Source organism: Dama dama, chromosome 23, assembly GCF_033118175.1.
Source record: "Dama dama isolate Ldn47 chromosome 23, ASM3311817v1, whole genome shotgun sequence".
Taxonomy (NCBI): Eukaryota; Metazoa; Chordata; class Mammalia; order Artiodactyla; family Cervidae; genus Dama; species Dama dama.
This window is the reverse complement of record NC_083703.1, coordinates 78,926,896-78,944,814: the sequence shown is the minus strand read 5'-3', so window position 1 is coordinate 78,944,814 and position 17,919 is coordinate 78,926,896. Positions and strand designations below refer to the sequence as shown.

Below are 17,919 nucleotides of genomic sequence, written 5' to 3'. Positions count from 1 at the left end.
CTATTCACTTCTAATTACACATCCGTGGACGATTCCAGGCTGGCTCCTAGAGCGAGCCAGCTCCCTTTGCTGCGGACGGCAGTAAAGACCATCCTTCCTTGGAACCCAAGCCCGCCAGGCTCTTTTCTGCCTTCTGGCATCCTGCTGCCCCCCGTGGCCCTGCCGCCTGTAGAAAGCTGGCTACTTTGGCTCCACGGCTCCCTGGGGACAGGTAAGAGCCGGGCGGCCGGCCAGCTGCCGTTTACAAGCCGAAGGCGAACCGCGACCTCCCCGGGGAGTCTGCTTGACAAGGTGAACCTGCGGCGGACAAGGCGCTCCTGCCTGCCTGTCATGCTGTGGACGCGCTTGGGCGGCAGCTCACCTCCATCTGGTCCTCCGCAGACATACCTACGGCCCCGCCGCTCCCGGACCAACCTCCCCGTTGATTCTCCAGACGACGCGAAGCGGGCCAGGGCAGGCCGTGGGCGCTGCTGCCTCCCACCCCGGCCTCGCGGAGGGTCCTTCTGACCTCTGCACCACGGACACCTCGGCTACTCCGACGGGGACCCAGGCTCCCAGAGTGGGCCCGGGCCCCTCTGAGCGCCCAGAAGCGGGGGCCCCAGATCCCACCCCTTCCCGTCACCCAGCACCCTCAGCGCGTTTCGTCCTTTCATCCTGCTGATGTCAGGCTCTCAAACGCCCCGCATCTCCCCCTCCTGCGCCCCACCCCAGCTCCCAAAACATGGCCGCGGCTTCTCTGCTCGCCACACCTCATGGCCCACCGTGAACAAAACCCCACACAGTCAGCCCTTCCCGCCCGAGTGCCTGGTGTTTTTGCTTGGAAACCTACCCGCCTCCCAAGGCCCCCCGCTTCTCTCACAGACGTCCATGGCACATGATCACAAACGCAGTGGTTTAAAGTGATTCAAATTCGCTATCTTACGGTTCTGGAGATCAGAGATCCAAAATGGTGTCACTGGGCTCAACTCGAGGTGCCCACGGGGCCGTGTCCCTCCTGAGGTCTCGCGGTGAGGGTCCGCTTCCCGGCCTGTGGGCCTGCCGCCATCTTAGAGCCGGCAGCCGCCATCTTAGAGCCGCCTCGTCCGGCCGCCCTCCCTGGGGCTGCGGCTCCGGCCTCCCTTTTATAAGGGCGCTCCTGACCACATTGGGCCCACCTGGACAACCCACGTTAGTCACTCCACCCGGAGATTGGCGACCACACCTGCAAGTCCCCCACTGCCGTGTAGGGTAACATGCGCACAAGTGCCAGGGGTCAGTGGACGTCTGTGGGGAGCCGCGGTCCTGCCCTCGATGCCCCTCAGAGGGGCTGCCTGTCTTCCACCACCCTTATATCACTGGGCTCCAGGGTAGGTGGCTTCCTTACGATTTCTTTTTGCCACTTCTAGACTGTTCGCCACCCAGCCACTGTCCTCATTTCTTAGTAACTGCAGGTCCTGAGTCTGGGCACTTACTTCCGCTGTACCCCGTCTTAATTTTCAGCAATTTCATCTCCCTCAAACGATGCTCTCACCTTCCTGACCTTCTCCAGCTCTGGTCCTGCGATACTGTCCTCCTCCATGGGCCATTCTACCCTAGAGCAGTGGTTCTCAAACCTGCGTGCTTATCAGAAGGCTCGGGGCAGGGCTGATGAGAACGCAGATTGCTGGCTCCATTCCGAGAGTCTGACTCAGCAGGTCTCGGGTGGGGCCAGGGACCCCGCATGTCTGCCGAGGCCCAGGTGATGCCCAGTCCTGGAACGTCGATGGCTCATAGCCCTCGGAATGCTAATAACTGTAGCCCCGCCTCCCACCCGACACCGTCTCAGTCTCAAGCACCCCCCTTTTCTCACTGTCTTCTCTAACTCCGACTCCAGTCACCCCACATCCCACCTGCCACCCACGATCCTTTGCCTTCCGACCTTTTTTTCCCCACTTCTGCCTTTCCCTTGACGTGCCCCCGCCTCCCCCTCCCCAGCTTAAATCCCACAGCCCAGCATCGCCCCCACCCGCCCAAGCTGGTTAAATCCAACGCTCTGTTTCCTCCATGCCCAGGAACGTGGCCACAGAAAAACATAAACGCACTGCAGACCCATGACCATCACTGCCTGGACACCAGAGTCCATTTCTCCTTGTCCTCCACGCTAGACTCTTCCATATGCCCTCTCTCTCCATGAACTCCCAGAGCCGCCTGCGGCCACCCTCCTTCCCTTCTCCCAGCCTTTCTTCCTGTTTGGGGAGGAACACGGAAGCAGCTAGAAGGAGCTGCCATGAACTCTTACCACCACACCTGCCCCACCAGCATCAGGGCCCCTCTGCTTGCTTGGCTTTGCCTTGCAGATACTTGGAAAACCACCCCGTTCCTTTCTTAGATGCCCTCCTCCATTCCCTCTCACCTTCTCAAGACATCACCCAGCCTCCTTCTCTACTAGACAATTCTGATCAAAATACAAACACGCAATTGTTTCTCCTATCTCAAAATTGTGAATCCTACAATTCCCCCTTCAGCGATTGTCTTATTTCTATTTTCCTTTACAGTGAAACTCTTTGAAATACTGTATGTGTCCACTTTCTCCCATGCCTTTCCCCTCCCATTCTCTCTTCAACTTACTCCCATCACCTTCCATCCGGTGATGGTACCTTGTCAAAGTCATCAGTGACCCCAGGTCATTATTAAATCAGCGTTCAAAATCTACGGTTATCTCACTGGAATGGTTAGCAGCACCAGCGGGTTAAGCCCTCCTACTTTCCTGACATGCTTCCTTCACTGGCCCCAGGCCCCCGAGTCACCTCTTTTCCACTGGCCTCTCCTCACCATCTATCGCTGGTTCCTCCTCATCTTCCCAACATTGGGATACACCCAGGCTCAGCTCTTGGACCTCTTTTCCATCTGCCCTGGTTTCCTTGATGACCACATCCAATCACTTAAATACTATCCATGTGACCAGGACGCCCACATTTATATCACCTGCCTGGATCCTACCCCTGAATTCCAGGCTCAATTTTCCACCAGCCTGCTTGACAAACTCCATTTGGAACTCAAGGTGGCATCTGGCCTTGGACAGTGAGGAACTGAGGCCCTCAGTCCACAGCCCAGGGAGAACCAAACCCTGCCAACAGCCGCTGATTTTGCCTGGAAGTGGATCCCACTCCGTCAGGCCTTCAGCAGCCCCTGGCCCTGCCGCCTATTTGATCACAGCCCCATGAGTAACCCTGAGCAGAGGCCCCAGTTAAGCTGCTCCTGGCTTCCCAACTCAGAGAGACTGTGAGATGATGTGTTCTTTTCAGCTGCTAAATTTCAAGGTAATCTGTTACACAGCTACAGGCAATTAACTATTAGAGAGAGGTCAAGTAACCAGCCCGAGGTCATAGTTTGTTGGGAGGGAGTCAGGATCCAAGCCCAGTCTGTCCCCTACATCAGTGGTCCCCAACCTTTTCGGTCAACTCATTAGAAAAGACTCTGAGGCTGGGATAGATTGAGGACAGGAGAAGGAGATGACAGAGGATGAGATCGTCGGATGGCATCACTGACTCAATGGACATGAGTTTGAGCAAACTCCAGGAGTCAGTGAAGGACAGAGAAGCCTGGCGTGCTGCAGTCCATGGGGTTGCAAAAGAGTTGGACGTGACTTAGCGACTGAACAACAATCTTTTTGGCACCAGAGACCAATTTCATGGAAGACCATTTTTCCACAGAAAAATGGGATTTGGAGGGATGGTTTCAGGATGATTCAAGCACATTTTATTTATTGTTCACTTTATTTCTAAATCTAATGCCACTACTGATCTGACAGGAGGTACGGTCCTCGGCCCGGAGGCTGCGGACACCCACCCTAGATCTTGTGTTTTTAAATTTCAAAACGGACTTCACTGGGATCCAGTGGTTGGGACTTCGCCTTCCAATGCAGAGGGTATGGGTTCAATCCCTGGTCAGGGAGCTCAGATCCCACATGCCTTGTGGCCCCTGTAGACCAAAACATAAAACAGAAGCAGTTTTGTAATAAATTCAATAAAGATTTTAAAAAGGGCCCACATCTGGAAAAAAAAAAAGTTTTACAAAAATAAACCTCAAAGCATACATCTCAGAACATTCCCCATCTTGAGTCACAACGCAGGTTTCCCCCAGCACCTCCGCAAAGCAGGAGGACGCTTGTCAGCGCTGTCCCTAACAGCTTGATGGGTCTGAACAGCGGCCTCCTTACTGGTCTCTGTGCTGCTCCTCCCCACTCACTCAGCTGCCAGACGTTGGTTCTGAGGTGCCAAACAGACCGCATCACTCCTAAATGTAAAGCCCCATATGACCCATCCAGGGGTCCCCAGGCTGCCGCCGGTCCCGCCCAGAGCTGGTGCCCACATGTTTGCTGCACACCCGTCTTGCTCACGGGCCACAGGCCTCCCCACGCTGGGTCCTTCCTCCCAGGCGGCTGTCCACCCCAACGTGGGGATTCTGGGGGAGCCTCCTCCCGCCCACTCAACACCTGGGCAACCGCTCCCCTTTATCCTCACGCCCCCCTCTCCTGGGTCCCAGGCATCAGCATTTAAACTAGCCGGGTGTCCCCTGTCTACCTAAACCAGAAATAAAAACGGAGAAAGCAGTCACCCCCACGCCGAGTGATATGAGCCAAGGAACACAGGAAGCTTCTAGAAACTGGAAAAGGCTAACAGATTTTGCCAGCTTCTGCTCTGGAGCCTCTAAAAGGAACAGCCCGGCTGACATCTTGCCTTTAGGACTCCTGACCTCCAGAAATGTAAGAATTAATTTGTGCCATGAGCCATTAAGTTTGTGGTGACTTGTGGCAACAACAGGAAACTTGTAAGAAATAGTAGTACCTACTCTTCCCTAACAACCTACCAGCTGGGTGCCAGCCACTTCAGTGGGCCATGAATATGGACTGAAAACTCAGGCTAAAATCCTGGCCCTCAATGTGATGGTGTTAGGAGGTGCCTTTGGGAGTAATTAGGTCTTAAGGGTGGAGCCCTCATGAAGGGGATTAGTGCCCTTACAAAAGAGGCCCCAGAGAGCTCTCCTTCAGCCCCATGAGGACACAAGGAGACGTGGGCAGTCTGCAGTCCACAAGAGGGCCCTCACCAGGACCTGCCCATGTTGGCATTCTGCTCTCAGACTCCCAACCTCTGGAACTGAGAAATAAATTTTTGTTGCTCACAAGCACCCCTCCCCATCCCCGCCACCATGGTACTTGGTTATAACAGCCCAAACGGATGGAGACAGTCATTCCCAGTATTCTGCCACACAGGCTCTCTTACCTACATTTTACTCATCAGGAATCAGAGGCCCTGAGAGGTGGCATGACGTCCCCAGGGCCATGTGACTGGCTCCAGCAGAGCCCAGCTGCACAGCCCCGGCTCTTTGACTCCGAAGCCCACGTTCTCCGCTCTGAGCCACACTGCTTCTCCAGTGCCCCTCCACCTCTTTGGGCTTCGATTTCTCCATTTGTCTCATGAATCGATTGGATTAGATCAGCCCGTCCACCAAACACAAACTTTGTGATCTGTTAGCAGATGTTCCATAGGGAGGAGACTGGGGGAAGCAGGTTTATGGTATGTGATATCTTTGGAAGTGCTGAATTGGAGTTAGAAAGCTTTTCTTGCTTTTTGCTGCAGGCCTCAGAATCTCTCAGAGACGAAGAGTACCACGGCTGTTTAAAAGGTGGAAACAAAGCGTTTCTTACCTGGCTGACCCGTGGGGCCATGTGGGGCAGAACATTGCTCAGGACTAATTCTGGGGACACCTCACTCTGAAATACTGATGATCTGGACAGGCTTTTCATTTACAAAGGGCCTGGGTTCCACAAGCTTTCACACACACACACACACACACACCCTCCATCAGCAGTCTTACAGTGAGGCTAATACTGCTAAGTTCTGCTCCGAGGAGGGAGACCCAGGTTGAGTCTGCCACTGAGCCCCCCAGGGAAGCCCGGCTGTAGCCTGCCTCCTGAGATGGGTCCTTCCCCTCCTCTGAGTTTCCTGTCACCGCACTGACAAATTGCCACAAACTTATGCCTTAAAACAGCGGAGCGTTATCGCCTTACAGTCTGGGAGGTCAGAAGCCTACAGTCAAGGTGATGGCAGGGCTGCATTCCTTCTGGAAGCTCAAGGCTTTTTCCTGCCTTTTCCAGCTTCTGGGGGCCACCCACACTCCTTGGCTCACGGCCCCTTCCTCCGTCTATCACCAGCAGAGGCAGGTCCAGCCTTCCTCGCTGCCTCCCTCGTCCACGTTTACAGGCTCTTATGATTCCGCTGGACCCACCCGGGTCCCCCAGGCCAGTCTCCTGACCGTGAGGTCAGCTGACTAGCAAGCTTAATTCCAGCTGCAACCTTAACCGCCTCTCCAGGTGGCATCCATTCACGGGTTCCAGGGTCTAGGTGGATGTCTTCAGGGGCCGCTACTGTGCTGCCCTCGCCTCCTCTGCTCAGCTCTGAACTCGGCACAGTAACAGCGCTCAGGGCTGTGCCTGTGACGCTCTCACCACGGGCGCCCGTCACCCCTCCTGACAGGAAACCGAGGCTCAGAGGTGTGAAGTCGCCTGCTGAGGCCGCCCAGCGGGAAAGCAGCCCAGCTGGGGCTCATGGCCACCCCACGCTGGTGCCTCGGGAGCCCAGGCTCTTGGCCACCATGCGGGGGGGGGGGCGCCTGTAACCCACCACGGATCAGCTCCTCCCCCAGTGAGCGCCCCCACCTGCTTCGCTCAGGAGAGTGGACACAGTCCTAAGCTCCACGCGTCACTTCCACAGGCCCGTGAGCCCACTTCCCTGGCCCTCAGGGTTCTCCTCCCTCGGCCTCCCCCAGCTGTTGTGCAGAAACACTCGACGTGCAAAGACCCCACGCAGGCCTTACCCCACGTGAGCCTCTATAAATGGTGGCTGCCCTTGGAAGCCGGGGGTGGTGATTCTCCTGACTGTTTATAAAGCCCCAGACAGGGCTTCTTCCCTGGTGGCTCAGCGGCAAAGACTCCGCCTGCCAAGGCAGGAGACAGGGGTTCAAGCCCTGATCCGGGAAGATCCCACATGCAGTGGAGCCACCAAGCCGCATGCCATGACTACCCAGCCTGTGCTCTGGAGTCTGGCAGCCGCAACGACTGAGGCCACGAGCCCGAGAGCCCGTGCTCTGAGACAGGAGAAGCCGCCACAATGCAAAGCCTGCGCACCGCAACTCGAGCAGCCCCTGCACGCCACCACGAGGGGAAAGCCCCCGTGCGGCAGTGAGGACCCAGCACAGCTGAAAATAAATGAAATGGCTTGGACAAAATGAACCATCGGTAAGGATTTTTCACAAAAGCCACACACAACATTGGAAACCCGACAACCAGGGATGTGAGTGCCTGGGCCAGGTGCTTCTACTCGGGTCTGCTCGCAGGATCCATCCAGAAGCACCTGGAGACCTGGCTCAGTCGCTCCATCCTCACTGCACATCCAGGGAAACCGAGGCCGGGTAGCTGGGTGAGAGTGCCCACTCGCCCCACATGTACTCAACAGTATTTAGTGACGCTGAGGGTGTGTTCTGGATACAGCAGGGGAGAGCACACATTCCGGCAGGAGACAGACTGTAAACCGTGGACACAGAAGGGATGGAGGTAAGTGACAAGAGCCACGGAGGAGGGAAGCGGTTGGTCAGGCAAGGAGGCCGGATAGGTAGGTGGGTGGGAGCTGGTAGGGTGGCTGGCGGCGTGACGGTGAGTGTCAGGGCGTGCCTGACACCCCATGAAGCCCTGATCACAGTCACCCTGCGGGCCAGGTCTCTCCTTGTTTTTCAGGCCGGGTGCAAGGCTCCAGGAGGGCCCCCGATGATGCCCACACGGCATGAAGTGGCAGAGGTAGGACCTTAACAGGTCCGTGTGTGCCCCACGCAGGTACCCGTAACCGCTGCCCCCAGAGGGGACCACGAGGCCACACCGTGAGGGGGTGCTGCCCAGGAACCTCAGATCAACAGTGTCACACGGTTACATCAGAACACAGCCGGGGGCTGTCCTGGTTCCCCCAGCGAGAGGACGAGGACGAGGTGCCCCCTAAGATGGGTGGGGGAGATCCGCTCAAGGAGGTTTGTTTGGAGGGTCTAAAAACCCGAACCTGGCCACGAGCCCTAGTGCGGAAACGCACGTCTTCTCCCTGTGAATATTATGAGTCTTAGAAATCCAGCTTCCTTCCCAGGCCAGGCTGGAGGGGGGTGAACTCCTGCCGGCTGGAACCCCAACGTGCTCCCTAAGTGGGTACAGCTGTCGGCTTCTGTGTTTCGGAATCATTCACGTGTTACCGTGGCATTAAATACTTTTCTTCCTAATGAGCATTTCCCCCTTAAACGTCCGAAGGTGAAAAGAGACATCCTCTGAGCCCAGCCAAGGCCAAGTCTGTGCAGAAATTTCCCTGATGCGGATACTGGGGCACATTCTGTTAGTAAGACGAGGAGCGTTTCCCGAGGCAGAGACGCTGGGTGGAGCCCTGCTGCCCCCTAGAGGGACATGTTCCAGAGGCCCAGGCGGGAGGCGATGCTGGCCCTGGGCCTGGGGCTCCCCCTGGGCCTCCTGTAAGGCCCCTCTCTGCCCGTCCTCTGCATCTCCCTCCAGGACCACCTTCCGCCTGACCTCCGTCCATCTGCCGCGTCAACACGATGTAGGAGGAGCCCCCAGTTCCGCTAGCCGGTCCCGAGCTCCCAAGGACGCAGCTCGCTCTGCCCAAAACACTGGCCAACATCCCCCAGGACACTTGCCAGGCCTCTCTGAAGGTTTTAAAGCCCCAAACCCTAAAGAAAATAGGGTTTCTATGCCAGCCTCCAACCTGATTCAAACAAGCCGCATTCTTAAGAGGGAAGATCAGGAAAGAGGAGGGCGCTCTCAGGGGCTTCCCAGGCGGCTCCAGTGGTAAAGAACCCGCTTGCCAGCACAGGAGACCTAAGAGACTCGAGTTAGATCCCTGGGTCGGGAAGATCCCCTGGAGAAGGAGATGGCAACCCACGCCAGTGTTTTTGCCTGGAGAATCCCACGGACAGAGGAACCTAATGGGCTACAGTCCATGGGGTGGCAGAGTCGGACACGGCTGAAGCAGCTGAGCACGCACGCAAGGAGCTCTAAGATGTTTCAGGATGTCGCATGATGCCTACTTTTAGAGTCTTTGTTTTTTTTTTTTAAATAAATATTCCTCAAATTATTAACAAAATTTTTTGGTGCACGGCTCTGCTTGTGTGTAAGAACGTTAACATTTAAGTATTCCTCGGGATTAGCTGTGGCTTATGAAGCAAGTTCTAGGAACGCTGTGGTTGTGAAGGAACCTCACGGTTCACTCCCTGAGACCTCGGGATGGTTCCAGGAAACCGTGCCGTTGCTGCCAGCACTTTACCTACGAGGAAACTGAGGCACAGAGGGGTGCAGCAACTGGCCAAGATCACACTCGGCCCGGAAGTGCGGGGGAGGTTCCAGCCTGGTCTGTCTCAGCATCTGGGGTCCAGCCCAAGGGTCACATCTCCCGGGAAGCCTTCCCTGCCCTCCCTGGTTGCAGCTGGTCCACCCATCCTGCCCTAGTCAGGCCCCAGCCCTGCTGGTCTTGCCCTTCCCTGCTTTCCTTTGCAAAAATACCTGCAACCTGCGGAGTGTCTGTTTCTGCTGGGTCTGTCTCCCCCACTGCAAAGTCAGCTGTGAAGGCAGCTAACATATCCATGTTTGCATTGCTTCAGTCTCCTCAGGGCCCAGCACTGTGCCTGGTGCTCCCTCGACATTTCTGGAAGGAAGGAGGGGAGGGAGGGAGGAAGACAGGAAGGAAGGGAGGCGCAGTTTCCACTCTCAGGAAGCTCCCACTTAATGGGGGGAAATAGGCCTTACTGACCGTCACAGGTTAAATGGGGCCTCCCGGCAGCGCTAGAGGTAGAGAACCCGCCTGCCAATGGAGGAGATGTAAGAGTCGCGGGTTCAATCCCTGGGTTGGGAAGACCTCCTGGAGGAGGGCAAGGCAACCCACTCCAGTGTTCTTGCCTGAGGAATCCCATGGAGAGAGGAGCCTGGCGGGCTACAGTCCATGGGGTCACAAAGAGTGAGACACGACTGAAGTGACTTTAGCATGCATGCACACCTCAGACCCCACGAGTGTCCACCAGGAACCTGTGAAAGTTACCTTATTTGGAAAAAGCGTCCTTGGCATTATCAGTGACCTCAAGATCATCCTGGATTATCTGGGGGTGGGGCCTAAACCCAGTACTGAGTGTCCTTCTGAGAGGAGGAAAAGGCAGAGAGACCCAGAGACGGCCTTGTGAAGACAGGGGCAGAGACTAGGGTTGGGCTGCTATGAACCAAGGAACCTCTGGAGCAGCCAGAAGCTGGAAAAAGCAATGAGGGAGCCTCCCTAGCTGGAGCCATCAGAGGGACCGTGGCCTGGTGGACACTTTGATTTTGGACTTCCAGCCTCCAGGTCTGAAAGAAAACAAATTTTGGTTGTTTTAAGCTTGACAGTTTGTGGCAATTTTTTATAGCCACCCCAGAAAGAAACACATTGGCCACCCACAGGTGGTTTGTTGCTGTTTAGATGCTAAATCATGCCTGATGCTTTGCCCACGGGCTGAAGCCTGCCAGGTCCCACCATCCATGGGACTGCCCAGGCAAGAAGACTGGGGTGGGTTGCCATCTCCTCCTCCAGGGGACCTTCCTGACCTAGGGATCGAACCTGCGTCTCTTGTGTCTCCTGCTTTGGCAGGAGGATTCTTGACCACTAGCCACTGGTTCATCAATACTCAAACGCCTCACAGGGGGGCTCACAAGATGCGGACTGTAAGGGCGCCATCCAAGGAGCTGCTCCCACAGGTGGGGCGGTCGGCTCGGCCCTCCAGGCCTTTGGGGCACTTGCCTCTCCCTGAGGCACAGGCCTCTCTGGCTGTGTCAGTCATGGTTGCTACCATGAGCAGACCTTCACAGTATCTTCTATCCCACCTTTTGGAGTCCCTGGAGTCCCCCTTTCCCCCAGCCCACACCCCTGCCAAATGCAGCCACCGTCCTCCCCACAGGCGTGGCTCTCAGCTAAACACACAGGTGCTCGCTTCCCTCCTGTGCAGGCCCCACCCCACCCTGCCCGAGGCCACAGCCGCCCCTCACCGGAGCTTCCCAGAGTCCTCTGGTTGGAGGCGACTGCTCCCAGTCTGGTCCCTTCCAACAGCCTGCAGGCCCTCGGGGAAATGAAGGTTTCATGCCCACCCGTCTTCGCAGACCACAGAGTGGACAGCAGATAATCAGAACCAAGACTGTGGTCGGGCTTCCCAGGGGGTTCAGGGGTAAAGAATCTGCCTTCCAATGCAGGAGACACAGGTTCGATCCCTGGGTCAGGAAGATCCCCTGCAGAAGGAAACGGCCACCCACTCCAGTATTTTTACCATGGAGAAATCCCATGGACAGAGGAGGAGCCTGGCGGGCTACAGTCTATGGAGTCTGAGTCAGACACGACTGAGCATGCATGCACACAACTGACCTCCGTCAGCCTCAGCTTTCTGCTGCTCTCCAGCCCGTGTAGCCAACCTGCTGCTCCCCGTTCCTATCACCGCTGACCTTGAACCCCACTCACGGCCTGCTCACCACCTCTGACCGCCCTTTGCCACCTCTCCAGTTCATAGCTTCTCCCACGGGGCTGAGCAGGCTTTGCCTCGGGCTTTGTGTTCCTAATGGGACCTCTGATTCTGCCACCAGATAGTCCCGCCCAAGTGGGTCCGGAGCTTTGACCTTCCACTCTGACCTCCCAGCTCCTGAGAAGTACTGACAACACCATTCAGACCACAAACTCCAGGGGTGCCTGCCTGACAGGACGCTGCTAGGACAGACAGCTCCGTGAGAACGGCGTGGTCTGCAATGACTCAGTAATATCGGCCGGCGTCACATGAGGACGACCACGACCACGATGATCGTCCCTGTCGCCCCCGGCTGGCCCCAGGTCCGTGCGGGCCTCCGGGGAGCTGATGGGGGACGGCACCCCGACTCTGACTGAGGCCGGCGGCCCCCCAGCCCCCGAGGCCGTGTGGGAGGGCCCCGGGCTGGCCTGCGTCCGTCGCGTCCCTTCTCCTCCAGGGTCGGTTTCTGTGGTGCTGGCGGATGTTTTCAAAATGATGCGCGCATACTTCTGAGGTCAACGTCTAATCAGAAACGACTTCTAGACGGTGCCCTGGTTTAAAAAGAAAGAGAGAAGAAATTGAGTGAGTCATCATCCAAACCATTTGAATGAAACAAAGACACAACAAACTCTCTGCTTTCCTCTTGCGCCAGAACAGATTACCTCAGCCCTGCAGGGCCCAGCTGGAGGGAATTAAAGGCATCTCCGGCTCCCCAGATAGGAAGGCGGTGCAGACCCGCCATGACTCACGGCGAGAACCACAGCGATGCAGTCTCTTCGGTCAGAATCTGGAACCCTCCACGGGCCTGCGGCTGGATCGGCGGCTCCAGAGGGGGCTCTGGGAGCCGGGCGCTGATGAGTGGGGGACACAGGAGGCCAAGAGGTTGCAGACCCAGGGAGCAGTCGGGGCGGCGGGGCGTGAAGAGACCCCGACATTGCAGGGACCGCCACCCCCCAAGGCCTTCCAGGGCGCCGGAGGACGCTGCCAGACCTAGGCGGGGGGGTGGGGGTGGGGGTCACAAATGTCCCCGACACCCCGCTGATGGCTCGAGTCGCAGTGTCAGCAAGTCCTCCTCCTGGGCCAAGGTTCTCCCAGGGCCTGCCGTCCAACACCCTTGCCCTGTGGGGAAGGGACAAACACAGCCATTTCCCGGGGGTCGTGGGCTTCCTTCTGGAAAACTGCGTCTGCCAAGGTTCTGAACTTGGAAGACTGTGCCAGACAGACTTTTCCCGGGAGCGGGAGGGAGGCTTGACCGGACACAACTGAGCGGGCGGACAGGCTGAGCCGGCTGCCAGAGGTGGGCTCCAGACCGCCTCCCGCCCCCCAGCCGTGAGCGTTACTCCAAAAGGCGGGCTTCCGCTCAGGGTTGTCAAGATGATGCAACACATTGAGAGAGTTAATTTGGGGGAAATTGAACTTGTTTCTAAAACGATAGCAATAATACATAATAAAACTTTTTTTTTCAACAATAAAAAAGAAGTATTAGGTGCAAACATGAAGACAACTGTGATACCTCAGGATATAAATATCGGCGGGGGGTTGAGGGGAGGGGGTGCAGCGCAAAAAGTAAAGTGTAACAGGAGAAGTCTTCTTCCACCAGAGGCCTCTCCCGCCCCCTCCCCAGGGGCATCAATTCTTGGCTCAGGTTTTCTAGTTTTTCTGATGGTGGTTTTCCTTTAACAATATGTCCACTTCTCCTTCTGGATTATTCATCCTTGCTGCGCTTAGTCACTCAGTCATGTCTGACTCTTGGCGACCCCATGGACTGCAGCCCGCCAGGCTCCACTGGGGATTCTCCAGGCAAGAAGGCTGGAGTGGGTTGCCATTCCCTTCTCCAGGAGATCTTCCCAACCCAGGGATTGAACCCAGGTCTCCCGCATTGCAGACGGATTCTTTTAGATGGTATTGAACAATTCCTTCCATTGAAAGATAAAGAAATTAGTGCAGTTATTCTGACTTCAGTCTGTTGTTACCTCTTGCCTCCTAAGCGTGTTAGTTATGTTAGTTTTACTTCGCAGACCCTGAGGTCAGTATATCTGAATTCAAATCCCACCTCCGCCACTTTTTGCTGGATGACTTTGGACAAGTTACTTAACCTCTCTGTGTTCCACGTTCCTTATCAGTAAAAATGAGGATATTGATAGTCTCTGCTTCACAAAGTTTTCATGCAGATAAAAAGTGTTAATTCATGCTAAGTGTTTGGAATAGTGCCTGCTATATACACTGTCTCAGTGTTACTATTATTCCTCATTATTCTGTTCTAGAATTTAGAACTAAGTCTTCTTTGAACTGTCAATTGTTGTTCAGTCACTAAGCAGTGTCTGACTCTTTGCAGTCCTATGGACTACAGCACACCAGGCTTCCCTGTCCTTCACTATCTGCCGGAGCTTCCTCAAACTCATGTCCATGGAGTCAATGATGCTATCTAACCATCTCATCCTCTGCTGCCCCCTTCTCCTTCCCTCAGTCTTTCCTAGCATCGGGGTCTTTTCCAGTGACTCGACTCTTTGCATCAGGTGGCCAAAGTATTGGAGCTTCAGCTTCAGCTTCAGCATCAGTCCTTCCAATGAATATTCAGGGTTGATTTCCTTTAGGATTGACTGGTTTGATCTCCTTGATGTTCAAGTGACTCTCAAGAGTCTTCTCCAGCACCACAATTCAAAAGGATCAATTTTTTGGTGCTCAGCCTTCTTTATGGTCCAACATTCACATCCATACATGACTACTGGAAAAACCATAGCTGGAAAAAAGATAGAATTTCCAATAGGCTGACTCTACAAACTGTGAACCAATAAGCAACACTGAAACATCACCCAGTAAACAGTATTAAGTGTGAAGGGATCCATGAAAAATGAAATGTGATTCCGAGTCACTGAAAGTTTACCGCTCAAAAGAGAATATTCCAAGTGTCAGTTCTAACCCACAGTCTTCTACTTTCTTTCTAGTATTCTTTTTGACTCTTCTGTATAATTGTCAACTAACACTTTTAAATAATATATATGCTCTCCTCTTCCTTAGATTTTTTTTTTCAGGAGGTTGATATAAATCCTTGGATAACTTTTTCAAATAGAGTACATGGATGGTGAATTTTTAAATTCTTGAATGCCTAAGAATATCTTTATTTGGTTTGGCTACATAAAGAACCCTAGATTGAGACTTTTTTTTTCATGTAATATTCTTTTTTTAAAATTTATCTATTTTAATTGGGTGCTAATTACTTTACAGTATTGTGCTGGCTTTTGCCACACGTCTACATGAATCAGCCACGCATGCTCATGTGTCCTCCTGTCCGGAACCCCCTCCCACCCCCTCCCCATCCCATCCCTCTGGGAGGTCCCAGTGTGCTGGCTTTGAGTGCCCTGTTTCATGCATCGAACTTGGACTGGTCATCTATTTCACATATGGTAATATACATGTTTTGAGAATCTTTTACCCTCAGAACATGGAATTCATATCCCCATCATCTTCTGGCATCCAGGTAGATGACAAATCTGGTGTTAATCTGGTTCTCAATCTTTGGTAACTTATCACTTTAAAAATTATGATTTCCAAAAGCCTGTAGAGTAGCTTTTTTATTCTTAATGTTTTAAAATTTCCCTGGATGTCTGTGGGTATGCATCGTAAATGGAACCAGGTGAAACATGTAACCTAAGGACTCAAGTCTTTCTGGGAGTGCCCAGAAATGTTCCTTTCACTTCTTTTTATTATTTCCTCCCTCCACTCTCTCTCTTATTTTGAAAATCCCATTTTACAGCAGCTGAAACTCCTGGATTTATCCTCCTTGTCTCAAATTTTCTCTTACATTTTCCAGCTTTGTCTCTTTATGTTCTGGGAGATTTTTTTCAATTCTGTACTCCAGATCACTAACTTCATCATTGGCTGTGTCTTATTTCTCAGTCCACTCATGGAAATTTTTAAATGTAACCCTCTTTTTCATTCTCAAACTTGATTCCTGCTTCTCTGATTGTTCCATTTTCATAAGAACCTACTCTCGTGGATGCAACAGTCTCTTGAATCCTCCTAAGATTCAGAGTAGAATGCAAATACTTCTTCTTCACCTCTTTGAATACTCTGCTTATTTCAAAGTAATCAGTTTATCAATTTTGATCCTTCCCTTTTGTGATGTTTGTTTTCTCCAAATGTCCTGAGATCCCCTGAAAGTTGTTTTGCATTTACAATAAAGGATCAAGATAAAGACTGTCAGAAACATGGGTTTCTTCTTCCTTCCCTAAGGGGCCTTTTCTTGGGATGGTGGGACCAGCCATGAACGGTGTACATGTGGGCAGAGCACACCTACCAGCGAGCCTCCCTATAAGGGCAGAGAGCAAACAGGCAGGCCAGGGAGACCCCAAACTGCCGGAGCAAAGGGGACTAAACAAAGGGTTTGCTTTTCCCTCTAGAAGGAGGTCTGCAGTAGGTGGTCCATAGATGGTAGGGGCTCAGTGTCACGATTAAGACCCAGGCTCCCCCTGGATACCTGCTTGTCCTAGTTGACAGATGCCGCTGCACTTGCAGAAACTCCTGAGCTTCCAGGAGGAAGAAGACGATGACCGGAGAAACAAGAGAGAGCATTTCTATCAGAAGGTTGAAAGTTCTTCCAGAAATCCCCAGATTTCTGCTCAAATCCATGGTCTCAAGGGGAGACTGGGAGATTGAAGTTTGTAGCCAAGTACTTTGTGATCTTGACCAAAGAAGTGTTCCTCTTAGGAAGGAGGAAGGAGATGAGATACTGATGAAGCTATTAACCATGTGTGTGATGGATGTTTTCATATCTTTCCCCCAGAAGGGGCGGTTTATTTCTACCCCCAGACCCATGTCTATGACAGAGGTCTCCATTTTCTCTTCTCTCCTAGCCTTGTGGCAGAACTGGTATTGATCGCCTGATATTCACATTTGCCTTCCTTTTTGGCGCTCGGACTCCCACTTTTACGGGGTACGTGGCCGCCTAGAAGGACCACATGACCCAAACCCTCCTTGCAGCTAGGGGCGCCCGTGTGGCCAAGTTCCAACCAACGGGATGGTGGCGGCAGCAAAGGCTCCCACCTCTGGGTGCAGCCGCGGAAGGAAGAGCGTGTGTGCTTTCCCCTTCCCTCTGCCCTGGCAACCAGGCTCCTCTCCCAATCACAGCATGCCTGGGGACCCTTTGGGCATCTCCCCCATCACAGCTGCTTACAGAGGAGCTGGGGGAGTTCTGATATCCAGCCCACGAGTGCGGGGATCCCTGGGCCCCCTGCAGACTTGTTCTTTCTGTTGCTTTGCCTGCAGTGACACTTCTCTTGAAGCCCGGTGCCGCCACTACCTGTGCGTCTGCTCAGGGGGCAGACCCCCTTCCCCCTCTGTATCCCAGCCTCTCTGCCGTCTCTGGCACAGGAGATAGGTGGTTAGACTGTATTGTGTGGGAGGTCACCATGCCTCCTGTTGGCCCCAGGTGAAGCATGTCTTACTTCATACTCAACGTCATAAACCCTCATCTTTAAAAGGGCCCACCTTGTCCAGAAATAAATCCATGCATGTATAGTCAATTTAACTATGACAAAGAAGGCAAGAATATACAATGGAGACAAGACAGTCTCCTCAATAAGTGGTGCTGAAAAACTGGACAACTACACGTAAGAGAATGAAATTAGAATAGTCTCTAACACCTATACAAAAGCAAACTCAAAACGGATTAAAGACCTAGATGTAAGACTGGCTACTATAAAATTCCTAGAGGAAACCATGGGCAGAACACTCTTTGACATAAGGTGCAGCAATATCTTTTCAGGTCCATCTCCTAGAGTAATGGATATAAAAACAAAAATAAACAAATGGGACCTAATTAAACTTAAAAGATTTTGCACAACAAAGAAAATCATAAACAAAATGAAAAGAGAATCTACAGAATGGAAGAAAATACTTGCAAACAATGCTACCAATAAGGCATTAATTTTCAAAATATACAAACAGCTCATATATCTGAGTATCAAAAAACAAACTGCCCACTCAAAAAATGGGCAGAAGACCTAAACAGATATTTCTGCAAAGAAGACATACAGATGGCCTACAGGCACATGAAAAAATGCTCAACATCATAATTATTAAAGAAATGCAAATCAAAACTACAATGAGGTATCACTGCACTCCGGTCAGAATGGCCATCAGTAAAAAGTCTACAGATAACAAATACTAGAGAGGGTGTGGAGAAAAGGAACTCTCCCATACCAAAGGTGGGAATGTAATTTGCTGCAGCCACTATGGAGAACAGTGTAGATATTCCTTTAAAAAATAAAAAAATAGAGTTACCATGTGATCCATGTGATCCCTCTCCTGGGCATATTCTGGAAAAGACAAAAACTATAATTTGAAAAGATA

The 17,919-nt window shown here is 53.0% G+C and overlaps 1 long non-coding RNA gene across 1 annotated transcript; it reads right to left on the bottom strand.

Moving 5' to 3' along the window:
- Window positions 1–3,713: 3,713 nt before the first annotated feature.
- On the bottom strand, window positions 3,714–6,408 carry LOC133044503 (uncharacterized). The gene is made up of 3 exons (XR_009689954.1): window positions 6,315–6,408; window positions 5,245–5,632; window positions 3,714–3,939 (listed from the first exon to the last, which is right to left on the bottom strand). It is a non-coding gene; the product is annotated as an uncharacterized LOC133044503 (long non-coding RNA).
- Between the last annotated feature and the right edge of the window lie 11,511 nt (window positions 6,409–17,919).